This window comes from Phyllostomus hastatus, unplaced genomic scaffold, assembly GCF_019186645.2.
Source record: "Phyllostomus hastatus isolate PE091 unplaced genomic scaffold, TTU_PhHast_1.1 phas_scaffold_442, whole genome shotgun sequence".
Taxonomy (NCBI): Eukaryota; Metazoa; Chordata; class Mammalia; order Chiroptera; family Phyllostomidae; genus Phyllostomus; species Phyllostomus hastatus.
This window is the reverse complement of record NW_025334030.1, coordinates 2,012,837-2,031,169: the sequence shown is the minus strand read 5'-3', so window position 1 is coordinate 2,031,169 and position 18,333 is coordinate 2,012,837. Positions and strand designations below refer to the sequence as shown.

The following is an 18,333-nucleotide window of genomic DNA, read 5'->3' as shown; positions in this document are numbered from 1 at the left end:
ATTCATCATGTCCAGCTCTAGAGTGTGAAGGTACTTCCCCCACCACTGTTTTCCTTCTTTTTCTCCTATAAGTTTCCCCTATTTTCACCCTCATCTTTCTCCTCTTCTCCCTACTACCACAACCAGAACAAAAACAAAATAAACTTAAATGCTCCTTCCTTTAGAGAACAGTTCCCTTTGCTGTCGATCTTCCCATTACCCCCATCGTAGCCAAGCATGCCCTGTTTAGGAGGTTTTGCATTGTTTAGCTTTTTCCTTGTGAAGCCTTTATCCCTGGCAACTCTCTAGTGCATAAGGACTTTTCTGGAAATCTCTCAAGGATGTGAGCAGGAGTCTTAACAATGCTTGAAAATGCCAAGTGTGCTCTGCAACATCTCTCCTGCAGGTAGAGCAAGTCCTCACGAGCTTATAGACAAGAGCCTCTAAGATGCACTTGTTACCAAGGACACAGTTTTAATCAATGAGCCATAAAACTGAAATTATAAGGAAAATATTTTTATTTAGTAATTCATTCTTTAATTTGTCTACCTCTCCACACATTCATCCATTTATCCATCCATCCATCCTCCCACCCACCCTCCCACTTATCTATCTATCCATCAACTCAATTAACATTTGCTAAATGCCCATATATATTCCTGATGGAACCAAAAGTGATTATTTGAAGAGTGTTGACTCTCAGAAAGGTCCTAGTGTAGTTAGTGGTGGAGTCACATTCCTAAACAAGGAATGTATAAGGTAGTGCTCCTTCATATTAGAGACACCCACAGAGTATCATGTGAAGTGAATAAGATACTCTTTTCACTCATTGCATTCTCTCCAGTCTCTGTCCTAGTGTGGATCACAATTAAAATCAAGTGTTTATTTCTTTACTTGGTTTTGTCAATGTCCTCCAGAGAGGTTGTAAACTCTACAAAGTCATGGTTAGGTTCTGCTTTATTCAACATGCTGTTCCCTGTCCTGGATACAATGCTTGGCATGTGACACTCACTCAAGGTCTCAGAAAATGATGTCCTGGGAAGAAGGTACAATAACAGGAAAATGTCAATTGGAAAAAGTCATGTCTGTGGTACAGAGAAGTGAAGGGTGTATAGAGAGCTAAGAGAAGGACAAAAAGTAGTTTGGTTTTGCTGGGGGGTAAAGTGCATGGGTAGGGCCAGCAGGAAACTGAAAACATGCACATATGACCTGATGAGCTGGGGCTTTGCCCTGTGCAAACATGGGAGTAACAGGAAGACTGGAAGCACAGGAGCAAATGGCCAGATTTTCATTTTCCATGTGTTCCTCTGGAGACTGAGTGGAGAGTGGATTTGAGGGAGATCAAAGCCAGGGGAGACATCAAGGAGCTGTTATGTGTATTCCACACAAAAGATGGTGAGATTCTAATGTGGTGGAAATGGAGCAGGAATGTGTGTGGGAGGCACTCATGGCCAAGGCTTGCTGACTCAGTGTAAGTGTACTAGAGGGTAGGAGAGTGATTCAGGATAACTTCTAGATTGAGGTGGTAGGGTGGATAGAGTGCATCAGCAGAAAAAGCAAAAATAATAGGAAGGTGAGCTAGCAGAAGTGATGACTTTGGTATCAGATTTTATGGATTATCTTTCCTTTCAGGGGTTTTTGGAATATCATATGGAGATATCTGGTCAGTCATTGTTTTCAGACTTCTGAAGTTAAGGGGAAAGGTCTCTCTGGGCTGAAACTATAGCATGGAAATCGAAAGTTTGGGTCTGATGTGATTTAATCCATAATCATAGTCTGATCATCTAGAAAGAGCACATAGAATGAGATGAACAAGGAACTCTGGTAGGAACTGAGGAAGCCCATCACATATGAGAGATCCTACCAGCTTGTTACATCAGTTGTTTATTTACCTTCTACCTCTGAGCTCTTGGAAAATAAGGTTGATTTGATTAATCTTCCCCAGTACCTAATACAGCATCTTACACATAGTAGACACTTTAAAAATATCTGTAACATGCATTGGGTTGACCAAAAAGTTTGTTTTTGTTTCTGAAGATGGCTCTAGTAACTCTTAGTTGTCTTGAACTTCATTAGAAACAATTTTGTTAGATTGTGTTGTCACAGCTGTCATATCAGCATGCATTTAAAAAAGCTTATAAAAACTGGTGAATTTTTGTGTAGCCATTTTGATATTGAAGGTGGAAATAACTACATAACATTTTCAGCATATTATGCTTTATTATTTCAAGAAATGTAAAAACCCAACTGAAAGGCAGAGAAAGAAGACTTATGAGGTATATGGAGAAGGTGCTGTGACTGATAGAATGTGTCAAAAGTGGTTTGTGAAGTTTTGTGCTGGACATTTTTCACTGGACAATGCTCGATGGTCAGGTAGACCAGTTGAAATTGAGAATGATCAAACTGAGACATTAATTGAGAACCATCAATGTTATACCATGCAGGAGATAGCCAATATACTAAAAAATATCCAAATCAATAGTTATTGGTGGAAATGAAAATGTGTCTTTTATTTTATAGAAAAACCTAAATGGAATTGTTGGCCAATCCAATACAAGAATAAACTCAAAATGTATTAAAGACTTAAAAGTAAGACCTGAAACCATAAAACTCCTAGAAGAAAGCTTAGGCAGTCAAATCTTAGCTATTTCTCTTAGCATTACTTTTCTGACACATCTCCTTGGGCAAGACAAACAAAAGAAAAAAATAAATGGGACTACATCAAATGAAAAAAGTTTTACACAGCAAGAGAAACCATCAAAAAAAAAAAAAAAGAAAAAACAGCCTACTAAATGGAAGAAGATATTTGCCAATGATTTACAAGGGGTTAATACCCAAAATTTATAAAGAACTCAACACCAGAAAAAAAAAACCAACAATTAAAAAGTGGGCAAAGGACCTGAATAAACACTTATCCAAGAGGCCAACAAACATAAGAAAAGATGCTCAACCTCACTATCTAACAATCATCAGAGAAATGCAAATTAAAACCACAGTGATATATCATCTCACACCTGTCAGAATGGCTATAATCAATCAATCAACAAACAACAAGTTTTGGCAAGGATGTGGAGAAAAGGAAACCCTACTGCACTATTAGTGGAAATGCAGATTTGTGCAACCACTGTGGAAGACAGTGTGAAGGTGCCTCAAAAAAATAAAAATGGAACTGCCTGATGACCCAGTGATTCTATTTCAGGGTATATATCTGAAGAAACCCCAAACACTAATTAGAAAGAATATATGCACTCCTATGCTTATTGTAGCATTATTTACAATAGCCAATGTAGGGAAGCAATCTAAGTGCCCATCAGTAGACAAATGGATTAAAGAGCAGTGGTACATGTATACAATGGAGTATTACTCAACCTTGAAAAACAATGAAATCTTACCATTTGTAACAGCATGGGTGGACCTGGAAAACATTGTGCTGAATGAAATAAGCCAGACAGAGAAAGGCAAATACCATATGATTTCATTTATATGTGGACTCTAAAGAACAAAATAAATGATCAAATAAAATTGAAATAGACTTACAGATACAGAGAACAGACTGAACGAGGCCAGAGGGGAGGGGGGTTGGGGTATGGGGTGAAATAAGCTGATGAGATTAAGAAGTACTAGTTAGTAGTTATAAAACAGGCATGGGGATGTAAAGTATAGCATAGGGAATATAGCTAACAATATTATAATAACTACCTGTGATGCTAGGTGGGCACTTGAATTACTGGAGGGGACACTTTTTAGCCTGTATGAATGTCTATCCTCTGTGCTGTAAAGTAACATTATATGCAATAAATTTGGACAGTTAAAAAATAAAACAAAAGAAAGACATCAAAAATAATATATTTGTAATTTCTAGATTATTTGTCAAATTTTTAAAGATTCTCAATGGTATCACTTTAAAGAGGCAGGAAGTTTGATTTAAATCTTGTTTTCATAAAATAATTGATTTTAAACTTTCAAAAACTTTCCATGCAAGAGGCACTTCAGTCACACAGAAGGGACAAGAGTTTTGGAACACTTTGTTTCTTCTACAAATATGTATTAATGCCTGCTCTGCTCCAGTGGCAGAGGCACCCTGAGGAGACAGGGCCAGGGGAGAACAATGGCTGATTTCTCAAGGTAGTGAGCCTGATGGAGACTTGGTCTTCTCTCTGAAAGAGAAGAACATCTACTTTTTCTGGCATTGCTATTTTAACATTAGTATCCTCATCAATTATATTTACTATATGCAGTTGTATTTCCTATATGTAATATTCAAACTAATTATATTGATTTCAAGCCTGGAATATAGTAAGAGCAGAAAGAAAAAACCAAAGGGACAGCTATCACAGTGGAAGGATGGTGGCATCTCCTGTGCTGCTAAGGGTCGTGGCACAGGCTGGAAAGGAGTTTAGCAGAACTAACGGTGTCCTGATTTCCCAAACCAGCGCTGTAGGGGGAGGTGAGCAATCCCTGTCTAGAATACTAATGAGCAAGGGTCTTGTTTTTGTTTTGCTTTTTCCCCCCAGGAGTGAAAATGCATTTTCACTCTTTGTCATTGTAATTAAACCAAGTCTAAGAAAACATAAAACACGAGACACATTTCTTTTCAACAGAAAAACTTTGAAACCCGCACTCCAGATTGCAAACTGTTAAAATTCATTCATTAGAAGTTCATGGTCTATTGGACCTCTTTTCCTTCAAGCATTGCATTATGTACATTTCCTATGTATGTTTATGTGACAGATTGTCTAACAGATTTCTTGTACAGTGGAGAAGAGTGTTTGCCAGAAAGGCCTCGTTTGGAACCTGTGGCTATAAGTGAAATAGATTTGAAAATGCCATCTCGCTATCTAGTGGATAATTTAGTAATAATGGCCTAACATATCCCTCAAGACCAACAATTATATACTTGTTTGAAGTTAATTGGACTATGCAGAAATGGGAGTTATATGAATTATATGTTATAAAAATTTGGTAGGCATTGAATGGACTGACAGCACATTCTGAAACCTAGTATTGACTTTCAATCATTTTAATGTGCAGTTGCCAGAATCTTTGGCTGAGGTTGTCTATCAGTACAAAGGTGCCCATTTCGAGACCATGTGCTAATTCTATATGTAGCTATGTGAATATACATGTGTATTGTATATCAGTACATGCATGGACATATCACATATTTATTTACACCTGAATTTGGTTAATGCCAGGTGTTAACAAAATTAGAATTCATAATCCAGCTTTCTAAACCAGCTTTTATGCTACACCAAAGACTCTTAAGAGCTATGGCAGGGCTTCTATTTTTAGCAGTCAGTAAATTAAACCTTTTATTCATCATTCTGAAAGATGATGGTAAAAAAGAGAACATTTGTTCTTTTTAATTTCAAGAAGGGAAAAGGCAGCCATCCAATCTGAACCCAAGTGTTAGGACTTGCTCGAGAGAGAGTGGCCTTAGGCATTTTTGTCACTCTCCCATCACTTAATCAGTTATCTGTGTTACAACAAGATATTCTTGATAAGAGTGGGTCTCTCCCTTTCCCTCTCTCTCCGTTTCCCTCCTCCCTCTTTCTCCTTCTCTTTCTTTCTCTTAATGACAAATTTAAGCTCAGTCATTGGAGGAGTGTTGTGTTCTGGTTTCAAAGCTATTTCCCTTAATTCAATACATTTTCATTTGAATAAAATTCATTTTTTTAGATAAGGTCTGCCTAATCAGGGTTTCTCAACCATAGCTTTTTTGACAACTTAGGCCCAATGATATTGTATTGGGCTGGGGCATTCCTTTGCATCATAAAGTGTTTGCCAGCACTCATAGGCTTTACCAGCATTTATACTTGCTCTAGTTGTGACAAATCAAATATCATCTGGAGGACAAAATATTGCCCTGCTTGAGAGCCTCTGCAGTATATTCATAAAGCCTTCACTTAGGTTATCGACTGAAAATTTTTTCAGCATGTGTGTTTACCTTCGATTAACCCTCAGTATTTTTTGTGCCTTGAATATTCTCACCCTATTAAATGTTGACCAAATGCAAAGTACATTTGTAGCCTCTATTTTTGGACTGGTTCTATGTAACATATTTCATTTTACATTTTAAAGTTGATAATGATTTAATGAAAGAGAAAAAAGACATACATTTTTATAAAGTAATTTCCCAGATGCATGTATGGTTTTATATAAAACTACACTGAGAGAGAAGGTAAGAGCATCACTGGGGCAAAAAGATGTAAAGTCCTGTATTCTTGTAACTGCAAGTACACTGGGTATGGAGCATGTGTGGAATCAGAATTGTAAAGCTTTCTTACAACTCTTCACTAATGTTATAGGAGAACACAAAGGATTTTGGAAGATGTCAAGGGCAACTTATAAAATACAGTAGCTTCAATAGATGCTTCTACATTAAAGTCTCAAACTTAAATTATTCTGTCATTAAGTCATTCATAAAGAAACCATGTTTCTTTCTCATGTCTACACTTATTGTCTTATGAGGGGCATCTGGATGCTTCGAAGATTTGATGTAACAGTTATTTTGTAAAAATTACAGTGATCTTGTTTAAGGTAGAACATTCTGGGTTGTGAATTTCCTTGGAAGGCTGGCATCTGATTACGTGTTGCAAAAAGCTCTATGTAAACATTTGTTTTCTGTAAGTGGTTGCTAAGAGCAGAGGGTTTGATTTTCTTACAAATAGCTGCTTCTTTTCAGTTGAATTAGAGGACTTATCCCCTCTCTCACTACACACAGTGCCATATGATGTGTGCTGGTATGTGGAAACAGTAGTCTCTAGAGGAGAAGTCATCCTATCTTCTAGTGTTTAGCATGAACACTGGGTTAAATTTCTAATGTAGAATTCTAGTGTTCTTTCAGACTGATTTTGTGTTCTTTAAATTCAAGCATACAGGAAAGAAAGTGTGTGTGGCAGTCCACACTTAACAAGCCACACAATGCAGTATCCCATCAGGTTCTTGCTAATAAAGGTGGTTTGGCTCACTGGCCCCTGAATCTGTAAGGAGGTGAGTACAAGAAGCAGAATTTAAGGAGGATTTTGAGAAGGATGTGTTTTCCTTCCATTCCTCCAGCTACTGTAAAAGTAAACACTTGGGATACCAGGTCCACAGAGAGGTATGTTTGTGGATTAGATTGCATTAATTCTTTCCTAGAATTGCTTTTATTAGCTTGCATTTTGGGATGACACCAGGAGCCCACATCCATGGATATGGCAAAAAACAGAAATGCCCTCTGTGCCTCTGTGAGGATGTGTCCTGGGTATGACATTTCAGGTTGCTATGATGGCAGACTGCCTGGATCTACACCCCAGCTCTATTTCTCAACTAGCGCATTTCTCTTGATTCCTGTAAGCATCAGTTTTCTCACCTACAATATGAGGAATAGAACCGTGAGTGCCTGTATCACAGAGTTTGAGGCTTCCATTACATACAGCCATGGCATCGGGTGAGATGTGACAGTGACTATCATGCTTATCACATGGCAAAACTTTCTTTTGCTTACACCTTGGAGAACAATTATGATAACATTGAATCACTGGTTTATTTTCATACCATAGGCACCTGGCATTATGTATATTAATTATAAGATTCCCCTCCATGTTGACTGGCAGGAAAATCTGGACAAACTTTTCGGCATTCTCACAGTAAACCAAGAGGGCTTTGTGCTGTATGTGTTTGTTAGTATTAACTTAAATTCCTGGTGTTAGTATGTCTCCTACCCCTGTTTTCATTTCTTTCCTTTTATCATCTATTAACTAGATAAATAAATCTATTTTATCTTGCTGTATTGTGTTTGTCAATATAAGCCAATTTAATCCTTCCTGGACCCAAGAAAACAGGGGAATGAGTAATAAGTAGATCTAGAAATAAACATAACCCCCAAAATATTGATCTGCTCTTATTCTTTATATCCCCTAAGCAACAGGAGTCACAAACTCAAATATCTAAGCAGACAATGTCAATGAGAAAAATGGGTCCAGTTTAAGACAACAGAGATTGTGGGAACTGTGGTAAACAGATTGGATATCTTCCATTCTCCTGTGATACCTCCCTTGGCATATTTACTCACCATTGAGTATCCCGATTCCCACCCTTCATTTCTCAAGTTCATCTTTTCAAATTTAGCACAGTGCTGTGTCAACTAAATTGCACACTTGCAAATTTTACCTAAAACTCTACCTATTTTTATTTTATTTGAATCAGAAGAATACATGCAGAGTGGCCTAATGTATATATGTCACGTAAAACCTTCTATGGATGCAAAAGTAATCAAGTAATTAATGATTAGGGTGATTACTAACATTAAGGATAAACATGGATCACATGTATGAAGTACTGGTTATGTTCTATTGCATGTTTCACGTGAATTTTTCATAGTTAGATACTATTATTAATGGGATTATGGAGATAATAGAAGACAGAGTAACTACTAGGCCAAGGACGATTAACTTAATGCTTGACATTTTAGCATCTGGACATGGTATGACTTTCCATGAGGCTGCTGTTCCTTTTTGCCAATATGACCACCTTCACCGGAAAGATTCCTTGTCTCTCTAAACTAGACACTTCCTGATCATCCTTCAAGATTCAGATCTCTGGTACCACCTGCCCTGCTTAGTCCAACTAAGTTAGGCACTCCCTCCTGTGCTTCTCATCCCACAGCACTGCAGACAGAACATGTGCACATAATGATGCAACATTGGCTCATAGTGCTCTTTCTGCCATCCTCCATGTGCCACAGTTTGTAGGGACAGCCATTGGAGGACAGAGAAGACCCTCTAGGAAGCCTCCACCAGGGACCTAGAGATTATTAAATGATGCTCAAGGCAACCCTTGGCTACAGGGGCTAAAAGTTTAGCCTCTGGAGGTAGATTGCTTGAATGTAGATTCTGCTGTCTTATCTTACTATCTGTGTGATCTTGGCTCATCAACTTCTCTGTGTCTTATTTTCCACATCTATGAGATGAGGAAAATAATTATGTCTACCCCACAGGGTTACTGAATGAACATGAGATGGTGATTGTGAAGCTTTTAGGGTAGGGTTTTGCACATAGAAGATGCTCATTAAATGTTAGGTACTAATCTCCATGATAATTATATTTAGTAATGTTCAATATTGCTTTATGGGGAAACACCCCAGTGAATTAAATTCTCATTCCCTTAATTCTTACTTGTTTCTCTCATTCCATAGGTGTGCACTTATGACACACCAACTCTAAGTGGGACAGAAGGTAGACCAAGGCCCTATATTTTGAAAGCTTATAATCTCCACCTGTACTCACCAGTATGGTATCCACAAGACCCACATGGCTCTTGAAATTTACACATAAATGAATTAAAGTTAATATTTTAGTACCTCAACCAGACAAATCACATTTTAAGTGCTTACTGGTCACATGTGGCTGGAGGCCAGCACATTGGATAATACACATGAATAGAACATTTCCATTATTGCAGAAAATTCTTTCTGACAATGCTGGTCTACTAGAAAAGAGAGACAATAACAACTTAAACAAATAATTATCAGTATTGTTTAAGAATACTGATAATATACTCTTTAAAATCACACCTTTCCCCTAAATATTGTATTATTCTGCCTTGGAAACATTAATACTATGAACTTCGGAAAGTGTCTTGTGTATGGTTCAGGAATGGATTGAGCTTGAGTGAAGAGAGGCATAGATTTTCCCTCTCCCCTCTCTTTCTTTTCTCTCCCTTTCCCTTTGCTTTCCCCAACTTTCACTTTGTCTCTCTTTCCTGTCTCTTATACTCTCTACCTCCTTATATACCACAAACTCCTCAAGTACTTTTTAAAGGGAAAAAAAATTCTTATCTTTAGATTCCAAAGTCTATTGGAACCTCAGGGAACCTAAAATGTCTACCTACAGTGTAATGGCAGGAAAGCTGTGACAGGAGCAGGGAAAAGATGAAACAGGTACCACCCACAGGAGGGAGGTATTATTCCTGCTCAGCAGTGATAGGAAAAGCTGCACAGAGAAGGTTTATGCTCATCCTTGACCTTCAGCAAGCCCCTTAGCCTCCCAGTGGATGACAAGCAGAATGTAAACAGGACCTATCTCTTAGAGGGCAGGAGTTCCATGAATGCAATTATTAAATAATCGTGAAGCTGTTGTGAACTATTACCATAAAACAATGACACACTGCTTTTATTTCCCTAGATCAATATTGCTGAAAGGCCTTCCTGTCCCAGTTTTATCTCATATATACAGGTAACTCATATTGCCACAAATGTATGATGACTTTTTAATCAAGTGTTAATGGTTTTCAGCATTTCAGACAGCATGAATGGGGGGACCTACAGCTGGTAATGGCCATATCTGTGTGGATTTTATGGCTGCCTTTCTTCTATCTCTAGTTCCAAAAGTGGTTTGAGATGGTTTACAATGAGGGTGCATATTCAGCAAACCATAAGATATGGTTAGAACAAATAATGAAAGGATGAAAGGAGAATAATGGCAGGAGAGAAGAGGATGGAGGGTAAAAAAATATAACATTGTAATACAAAAATTGTAACATTTCATTTATTCTAATATATTAACAATCTTAAGTTAAAGCTAGCCACTGGAATTAAGCACAAGGCTTATACCTTTATATATAAGAATTCTAGTTAAATAAAAGAAAAGAAAGGAGGGAAGGAAGAAAAGAAGGAAGAAATGAAACTATATATCGTGCTATCTTGCTATATTTCTTCTATGTAATTTATTTAGCACCCACTCTGTTGCTGGGATTTTGATAGATGCTGACAGTGGGAGGAAGATATACATATGATTAAGAACGAGTTTTTACAGGTAGAAAAATGGCATGTTCAAAGGCTTTGGGGTAAAGGGAATTGTGTATTCTTAGAACAGAAAGTAGATCAGTATGTATGTATGTATCTGTGTGTGTGTGTGTGTGTGTGTGTATACCTATTTGAGTTTATTGATGATGATGGGGAAAGGCCACAGTCAATGAACCTGGAGATAAGTAAGGAACAGATAACTTAGGGTTCTGTTAAGGCAAGTTAAGGATTTTAGCTTTTACTTTAAGGACAATTGGGAACCATTGAAGTGGATCAAAATTTCCATTTAGAAAAGTAACTCTCCCTGCAGCATGGAGAATGGATTGCAGGGGAAGGAGACAGGAGAGGAGCATTAGTTAGGGGGATGTTGCAGGTGAGAAATATGGAGGCTTTGGGTAAGGATAATGGCTATGGGAGCAAAGAGAACTGAATGGATCTGTGAGGTATGAGGTGGGAGAGTCAATTTACCTTGGTGATTAATTGTAAATAGTGGGTGAAGGTGTGAGAACGAGCAACTTGGACTCTGAAGTTTCATTCTGCAATGTTCTAGGTGCGTGCAGGTAACGGAGATGGAAGGAGATGGAAGAAATAGGAAGAGGAACAAATATTGGGTGTAAGGGAGAAGATGATTAAGTTTGGGATGATTGGAAGACACTTAGATGAAAAGAGATGTTTAATAGGCAGTTGAGTGTATGAATCTGACACTCAGAAGTGAAGTGGGGTGAGTGCTGTATTTGGAACCCTTGGAGTACAAATGATTCTTAAGCCATGGGAATTGATGGGTCATATTGGTAGAGTTTGGGACGAGGAAGAAAAAAGACTCAAGATCTTTTTGGATCCCAACATTGAGAGGTTCCCTTGGGGAGTAAGAATCCATAAAGAAGTCTGAGCGCCATTATAACAATAAGGAACCCATGCCTCTAGGAGAATGTGATGCAGCTTGTGTCACGGTGCCATTATCAAGGAGAACTCAATGAAAAAAAGACAAGATCCCAGAAATCTCTCTGCAGTCTTACATCATTTTCAGGTGACCTTGAAATTCTTAAAGTCCCCTGCCATAGTTTTGGTTTGCCATGGAGAGAAATGTGGATTCAGTGATACACTGAATTACTGCCTGCTTTTCCAGACAGCTCACTGTAACTTTAATAACCTGAGCTCTGGTTCCTTTCACAGTTCCCATAGTGCCCCAGGACTCATTAAATTGCTGGGGGTATTCAAAGGCCTCCCAATTAAGGACCCATTTTATGTGCATAGTCGAAACTCCGGAAATTATTGTCTCATTTGAGGCACAGGAGTAGGTGCTGCTATCTTCTAGGATGAATGATAATGTGGACCCCAGTGATTTGCTGTCCTTCATCGTTTGATCTGCTTTAATGACCAGAGCGTAATTAGCCAATTGTTGTGTGCAGATAGGTGTTACAAATGAAGTTGTAAATTCAGCATCTTAAAAAAAATAGTGCGTGTAAGATTCTCCCCTGCAATGCAATTTACACATGACTCTGGTACAAAGTGAGATGAGGTTCAGGATGCCATCTCAGGAATGAGGCATATGGCCACATACCTTGTCACATATGTACACAGGTGTATGTCTTCAAAATTGAAAACAATAATAATCCCTTGGTATTTATGGAATGTTTTTAAATAAGAGCATATAAACTGTTGACATTCAGTGCTAGGAAGTTTGAGCAAGGGAGCGACAAGTTTTGTGCAACTTGATTTGTGCTGGTTACTGTATCTGGGGCCCCTCCTTGTGCAACAGAATTCCATATTACTCTGAGATATGGAAGTTTATTTGGACTATGGAGTTTTTAACTTGGTTGATATCACTCAACAACACAGTAAGAACATGCATAGTGGTTAAGGGTTTGAGATCTGAAGAGCTTACTGTGTTCACAGACTGGCTGTACTATTTGTCATTGGTTTGACCTTGGAAAAGATATTTAATCTCTCTGAACCTCAGTTTCTCCATCTTTAATATATAGATGGTCATAGTACCAGATTCTGTGTCTTATTAGAAAAATTAAGGGACAAAATGAATGAAAAGCACCTGGCCTAATACCAGGCATATACTAAGTGCTAAATATGTTATTTATTACTCTCATTGCTTCATCATGATAAACATCATCAGTCATGAAAATTTAGTATGGACCATTGGTATTTCAGAGTAAGAAAATAGCTGATGCCCAGTGCTATCTCCTGAGTTTGCCCAGCTGTCCCTGACCAAGTGGCAACATGCTCTGAGGCTCTTCAAATGACAGAGGAAACCAAGCACATCTCTCAGAGCACTCATTTGACCTAGAAGTGAGGAATAAAAGAATTATAGACATTATTTTATGTAAATACCATCACAGATATATCATGGAGTCGAATGCAAAATGGATAGGACAAATCCATAGGACAAATGTCAGATATATTTTGCCTTTGCAAGATCTGCTTCTAGATGTTTCCTCCAGGTTCCCGGAGGATCAAAGTCACTGTCCTCTGTGGATCACTGTTTCTCTCCGAGTGGTTTATCAGAGGGCTAGGGCAGCTTCCTGAGTTCTTCTCAGACTGGGCATACCAGTCCTTCCTGAATTTCCACTAGAAATTTAGTGTTTTTGAAAATGGAATTTAGAAATTAACACTTTTACTTTATTCAGGATACTCACTCAGCTTATAATGCCATCTTTTCAAAAGAGTTTTAATTTCATATCTCCTCTCTCCATCTCCTACGTATTCATTTAGGTATATCAAGCATTATAACAAGTTCAAAATTATATAAGTTATTTGAAATAGAAGACACCTAAGAATGAAAATAATTGTGTAACTGGCATACAACTGAAGTCTTGCTGGAAAGATTTTTCTTTACAGGACTTCCCCTTTATCGAGTGCTTCATGTATCTTTGAAGATTGACAATACATCTTTATATCCAAATGATATGTTGTGAATATCCTTAAGGTCACTATTTTAAAATCTTGCTCCTTCTTGTCAATAACTGCATAATTATCTATAATTTAGATTGCTTGCATTTGCCGGGGCTACCATACCAAAGTGCCACAAATTGGGCAGCTTAAACAACAGAACTTTATTTTCTCACATCCCTGGAAGCTGTAAATCTGAGATCAAGGTGTCAGCTGGGTTGGTTTCCTCTGAGGCCTCTCTCTGTTTGGCTTGCGGATGGCCGTCTCCTCCCTGTATCTCCCCATGGTCTTCCCTCTATGTGCATCTGTGTCCTAACCAAGGAAACAAGTCATATTGGATCAGGGCCCATCCATATGACCTCATTTTAATTAAAGGCCCTATCCTAGAATACATTCACATTCTGAGCATTAGGCACTGGCACTTCAACATGAATTTGAGGGATGGGGGTGGCACAATTTAGCCTATAACATAGGTTACCACTGTTTATTTAGTTGTGTTCCCATAATTATTTTTGGCAAAATGAAAAATATTTGGAAATGGAAGTTAATACAACCGTAAGATACCACTATGCACCGAAATCTGGAACACTGACAACAGCAAATCCTGGAGAGGATGTGGAGCAACAGGAACTCTCATATGTTGCTGGAGGGAATGCAAAATGATGCAGCCACTTTGAAAGGTAGTTTGGCATTTTTTTCCAAAACTAAACGTACTCATACCATGCCATCCAGCAATTCTGCCCCTTGGTATTTACCGAAAGGAGTCAAAAACTTGTATCCACACAAAAACCTGCACATGGATGTTTAAAACAGCTCTGTTATCAACTTCCAAAACTTGGAAGTAACAAAGAGGTAAATGGATCAATAAACTTTGGTTCATCCAGAAAACTGAATGCTATTTAGCATGAATTGAAATGAGCTATCAAGTTATGAAAAGACATACAAGAAACTTAAATGCATAATTATTAAGTGAAGGAAGCCAATCTGGAAAGCCCACCATGTTATGATTCCAACTATTCTGACATTCTGGAAAAGGTAAAACTATGGAGATAGCAAAAATTTCAGTGGTTTCCAGGGATCAGAGGGCAAGGGAGGCATGAATAGGCAGAACACAGAATATTTTTAGGGCAGCGAAACTACTGTATATAATATTGGTAGCCAAAATTTCATTTGTTTTTTTCCCATAGGATAGCTCTAGATGTGCTTAGTTGTCTATAACTTATTCAAAACAATTTTGTTAGATTGTACTGTGACAGCTGTCATAATAGTGTGCATTTAAAAAAGCTTATCAAAATTGGTGAATTTTGTATAGCCCTTTTAATATTGATGATGGAAGAAAATATGCAACATTTTTGGCATATTGTGCTTTATTTTTTCAAGAAAGGTAAAAAAACCTGAAATGCAAAAATTAAAAAAAGGTTTGTGCAGTGTATGGAGAAGGTGTTGTGACTCAATGTGTCAAAAGCAGTTTGCGAAGTTCCATGCTAGAGATTTCTCACTGGACAATGCTCCATGGTCGGGTAGACCCATTGAAGTTGATAGTGATCAAATTGAGACATTAATTGAGAACCATCAGCGTTACACCATGCAATAAGTAGCCAACATACTCAAAATATCCAAATAAATAAAGTTATTGGCGAAAATGAAAAATGTGCCTTCTATTTTATGGAAAAAAATTAAACAGACTTTTTAGCCAGCCCAACACTACAATGATGGGCACATGTCATTACACATTTGTCCAAACCCATAGAATGTACAAATCTAAGAGTTAACCCTAAGGTAAATTAGGAACTTTGTGTGATAATTATTTGTCTATGTAGGTTCATCAGTGATTACAAATGTGCCACTGTAGTAGAGATGTTGATAATGGGGAAGGCTATGCCTGTGTTGGGGCAGGGGATAATGGGAAATCTTTGTATCTTACAATCAATTATCCTGTGAAGCTAAAACTGCTCTAAAAACAAAATAAATATATTTCAACGAATAATTCATCCATAATATTGACCTGGATAGATGGCACAAAAATGTTTTATTATAATTTGGAATTTCAATTGTTTTCTTTCTCCTGAAAGTAAGGAATGACTGTGTCCATATAGGAATTTAATAACTAGATTCTGTTTTGACAAAGATATTTAATAAAAGATTATTTTTCCCCTGGCAATCTGCAGATTAATTGGATAATTCTAGGTGAATCAAAAGGCTGGGAGGACTGTTCTGTTTAAGCTATCTTTGTGCTTATGTAGGGACAGTAATATCATCCGATAAAAGGATGTATGCAATTATATCAGCTTTGTGGTAATTATATGGATATTTTAGTTGTTTGGTGCTTTTAATTATACTTTGTTAAACAGGCCATGTTAACTTTCAGTGGGGCAAGCTCTGACTGGATTAATGCCAAGAGGCTTGTACATTTAATGTTTCACACGATGCATTTTCCTAGAGGCAGAGAGCAAATGAAAATTGAGTAGAAATGTTATAATACCTACTACTGTATTTTTTGTACTATAAGATGCACTCCCCCCCCCAAATTTGTGAGAAATAATGGTTGTTAATGCTGCTGTTGAGTTCTGTTTACATTTACTTTGGTGAAATATTATGTTATTTATGTTATTAAATATTTTATCACATTTTCTGCTTCAGATTTTTTTTCTATTTTCCTCCTCTAAAATGTAGGTGCATCTTATGGTCTGAAAAATATGGTAACTTTCCTTCTGTTTCCTTTCTAAATACATTTTAAATTAAAAGTTCCAGAGATGATTTTATACCTTTTAAGTCTCTATTTTGTGTATATATCTGTATGTATATACATATATGTATATATATATGTGTGTGTATTTTATATATATAAGGTCTGTCCAGAAGGGATCTAGCCATGTAACAACATAGATTGGTGCAGCCACTGTGGAAAGCAGTATGGGGATGTCTCAAAAAATTAAAAATTAATCTGCCTTTCAACCTAGCTATCCCACTGCTGGCAATGTATCCAAAGGAGCCAAAAACACTAATTTGAAAGAACATAAGCACCCCTATGTTCATTGCAGCATTATTTACAATTATCAAGATATAAAAGCAGCCCAAGTGTCCATCACTAAATGAGTAGATGAAACAACTATGGAACATTTACACAATGGAATACTACTCAGCCATAAAAAGAAGAAAATTTTACCCTTTGTGACAGTATGGATGGGCGTGGAGAACATTAAGCTAAGTAAAATAAGACAGTCAGAGAAAGACAAATACCATGATTTCATTCATTTGTGGAATCTAATGAACAAATGTAACTAACAAGGAAAATGAGGACAGACTCATAGATGGAGATCAGGATGACAACTACTGGGGAGGGGAAGTTAAGGGATAGAGGGGCCAAGCAAAAAGGAAAATGGACCCACAGACATGGACAACAGTGTAATGACTGCTGAGGGGAGGAGGGTATAGGGGACTAAATGGTAGTGGGAAAAAATGAAGGAAGAAAGGAAGAAAAGGAGAGAGGGAGAAAGAAAGAAAGAAAGGAAGGAAAGGAAGGAAGGAAGAAAGGAAGGAAAGAAGGAAGGAAGGAAGGAAGGAAGGAAGGAAGGAAGGAAGGAAAAGAGAGAGAGAGAGAGAGAAAGAAAGAAAGAAAGAAAGGAAGGAAGGAAGGAAGGAAGAGAGGAAGGAAGGAAGGAAGAGAGGAAGGAAGGAAGGAAGGTAGGTAGGAAGGGAGGGAAGCATTTATTGAAGAAGATACAAGAAACTTTGTACATAGGACAATGATGTCTCAGTCCCCTTCAAAGTAGGCACCTGGAGACCTCATGCAGTTTTCCCAGTTGCCATCAGCTGCCCCATCATATTTTTCTGAATCTCATCGATGGTGTGAAATATCTTCCCTTTCAAAGGTGATTTTAGTTTTAGAAAAGTCACACAGGTCATCAGATCTAGGCTGTAGGGGATGCTGAGTCAACTGGGTGATTTGATGTTTTCTCCAAAAAACTCTGCATCAGATTGATGCATGAGCAGGTGCATCATCATGATGAAACTGCCAATCACCAGTTGTCCATGACTGCAGCCTTCTGAATCATCTGAATAGGTTCCATGAAGGAATGTTCAAGCTTAATGCAAAATTTGATGTGGATTTGTTGCTGTACTCACTCACTCATTTTGAATGTGATGGCCACAGAGTGCATATGCTCACTTAATGGCATCTACTGCCCCTACTGACTAGTACAGTAAAATTGTCATTATTCACACATACACATTCCAATCCACTCTTTTTTGCTGCCAGGTTACACTGATGTTGCACAAACCATTCTTGTTATATTAACAATGACTGGACTTTTTCTAGACAGACCCTGTATATACACACACAAGCAAACACATCACCATTCATTGAACTATTGATTTACTATTATTTCTTAGTATTTTGCTCAGTAATTTCCTTTAACCTTGATATAATTCTGTGGAATGACATAGGAAGGACAAGAATGCCCTACTTCAAAGTGTTGGGCAGGTAACAATTGGAATCAGAAGCTTTTTTGATCTGATCCATTAGTTGTTTCCTATGAGTATAAGGGGCAGAACCTCACCAAAGTTAGTCAAAGAAAAAAGAAATTATATTAACGTTCAGAACTGAAAACTCCAGGAATTGCTCCAAGTTTACTGAATCCAGAAGCTCAAATGATGTCATATTAGGA

At 37.6% G+C, this 18,333-nt stretch overlaps 1 protein-coding gene across 9 annotated transcripts in view; it reads left to right on the top strand.

Moving 5' to 3' along the window:
- The window catches only part of RBFOX1 (RNA binding fox-1 homolog 1), a 1,503,477-nt gene that overhangs the window by 389,347 nt on the left and 1,095,797 nt on the right, over window positions 1-18,333 (top strand). Inside the window, exon 1 of one of the 9 annotated variants that reach the window (XM_045820722.1) lies at window positions 10,152-10,196. The exons of the other annotated variants lie outside the window; for them this stretch is intronic. The gene's annotated coding sequence lies outside the window, so the exon portion shown is untranslated. Of the gene's footprint in view, window positions 1-10,151; window positions 10,197-18,333 lie in introns of those variants that run through there. 9 annotated transcript variants of the gene reach the window in all.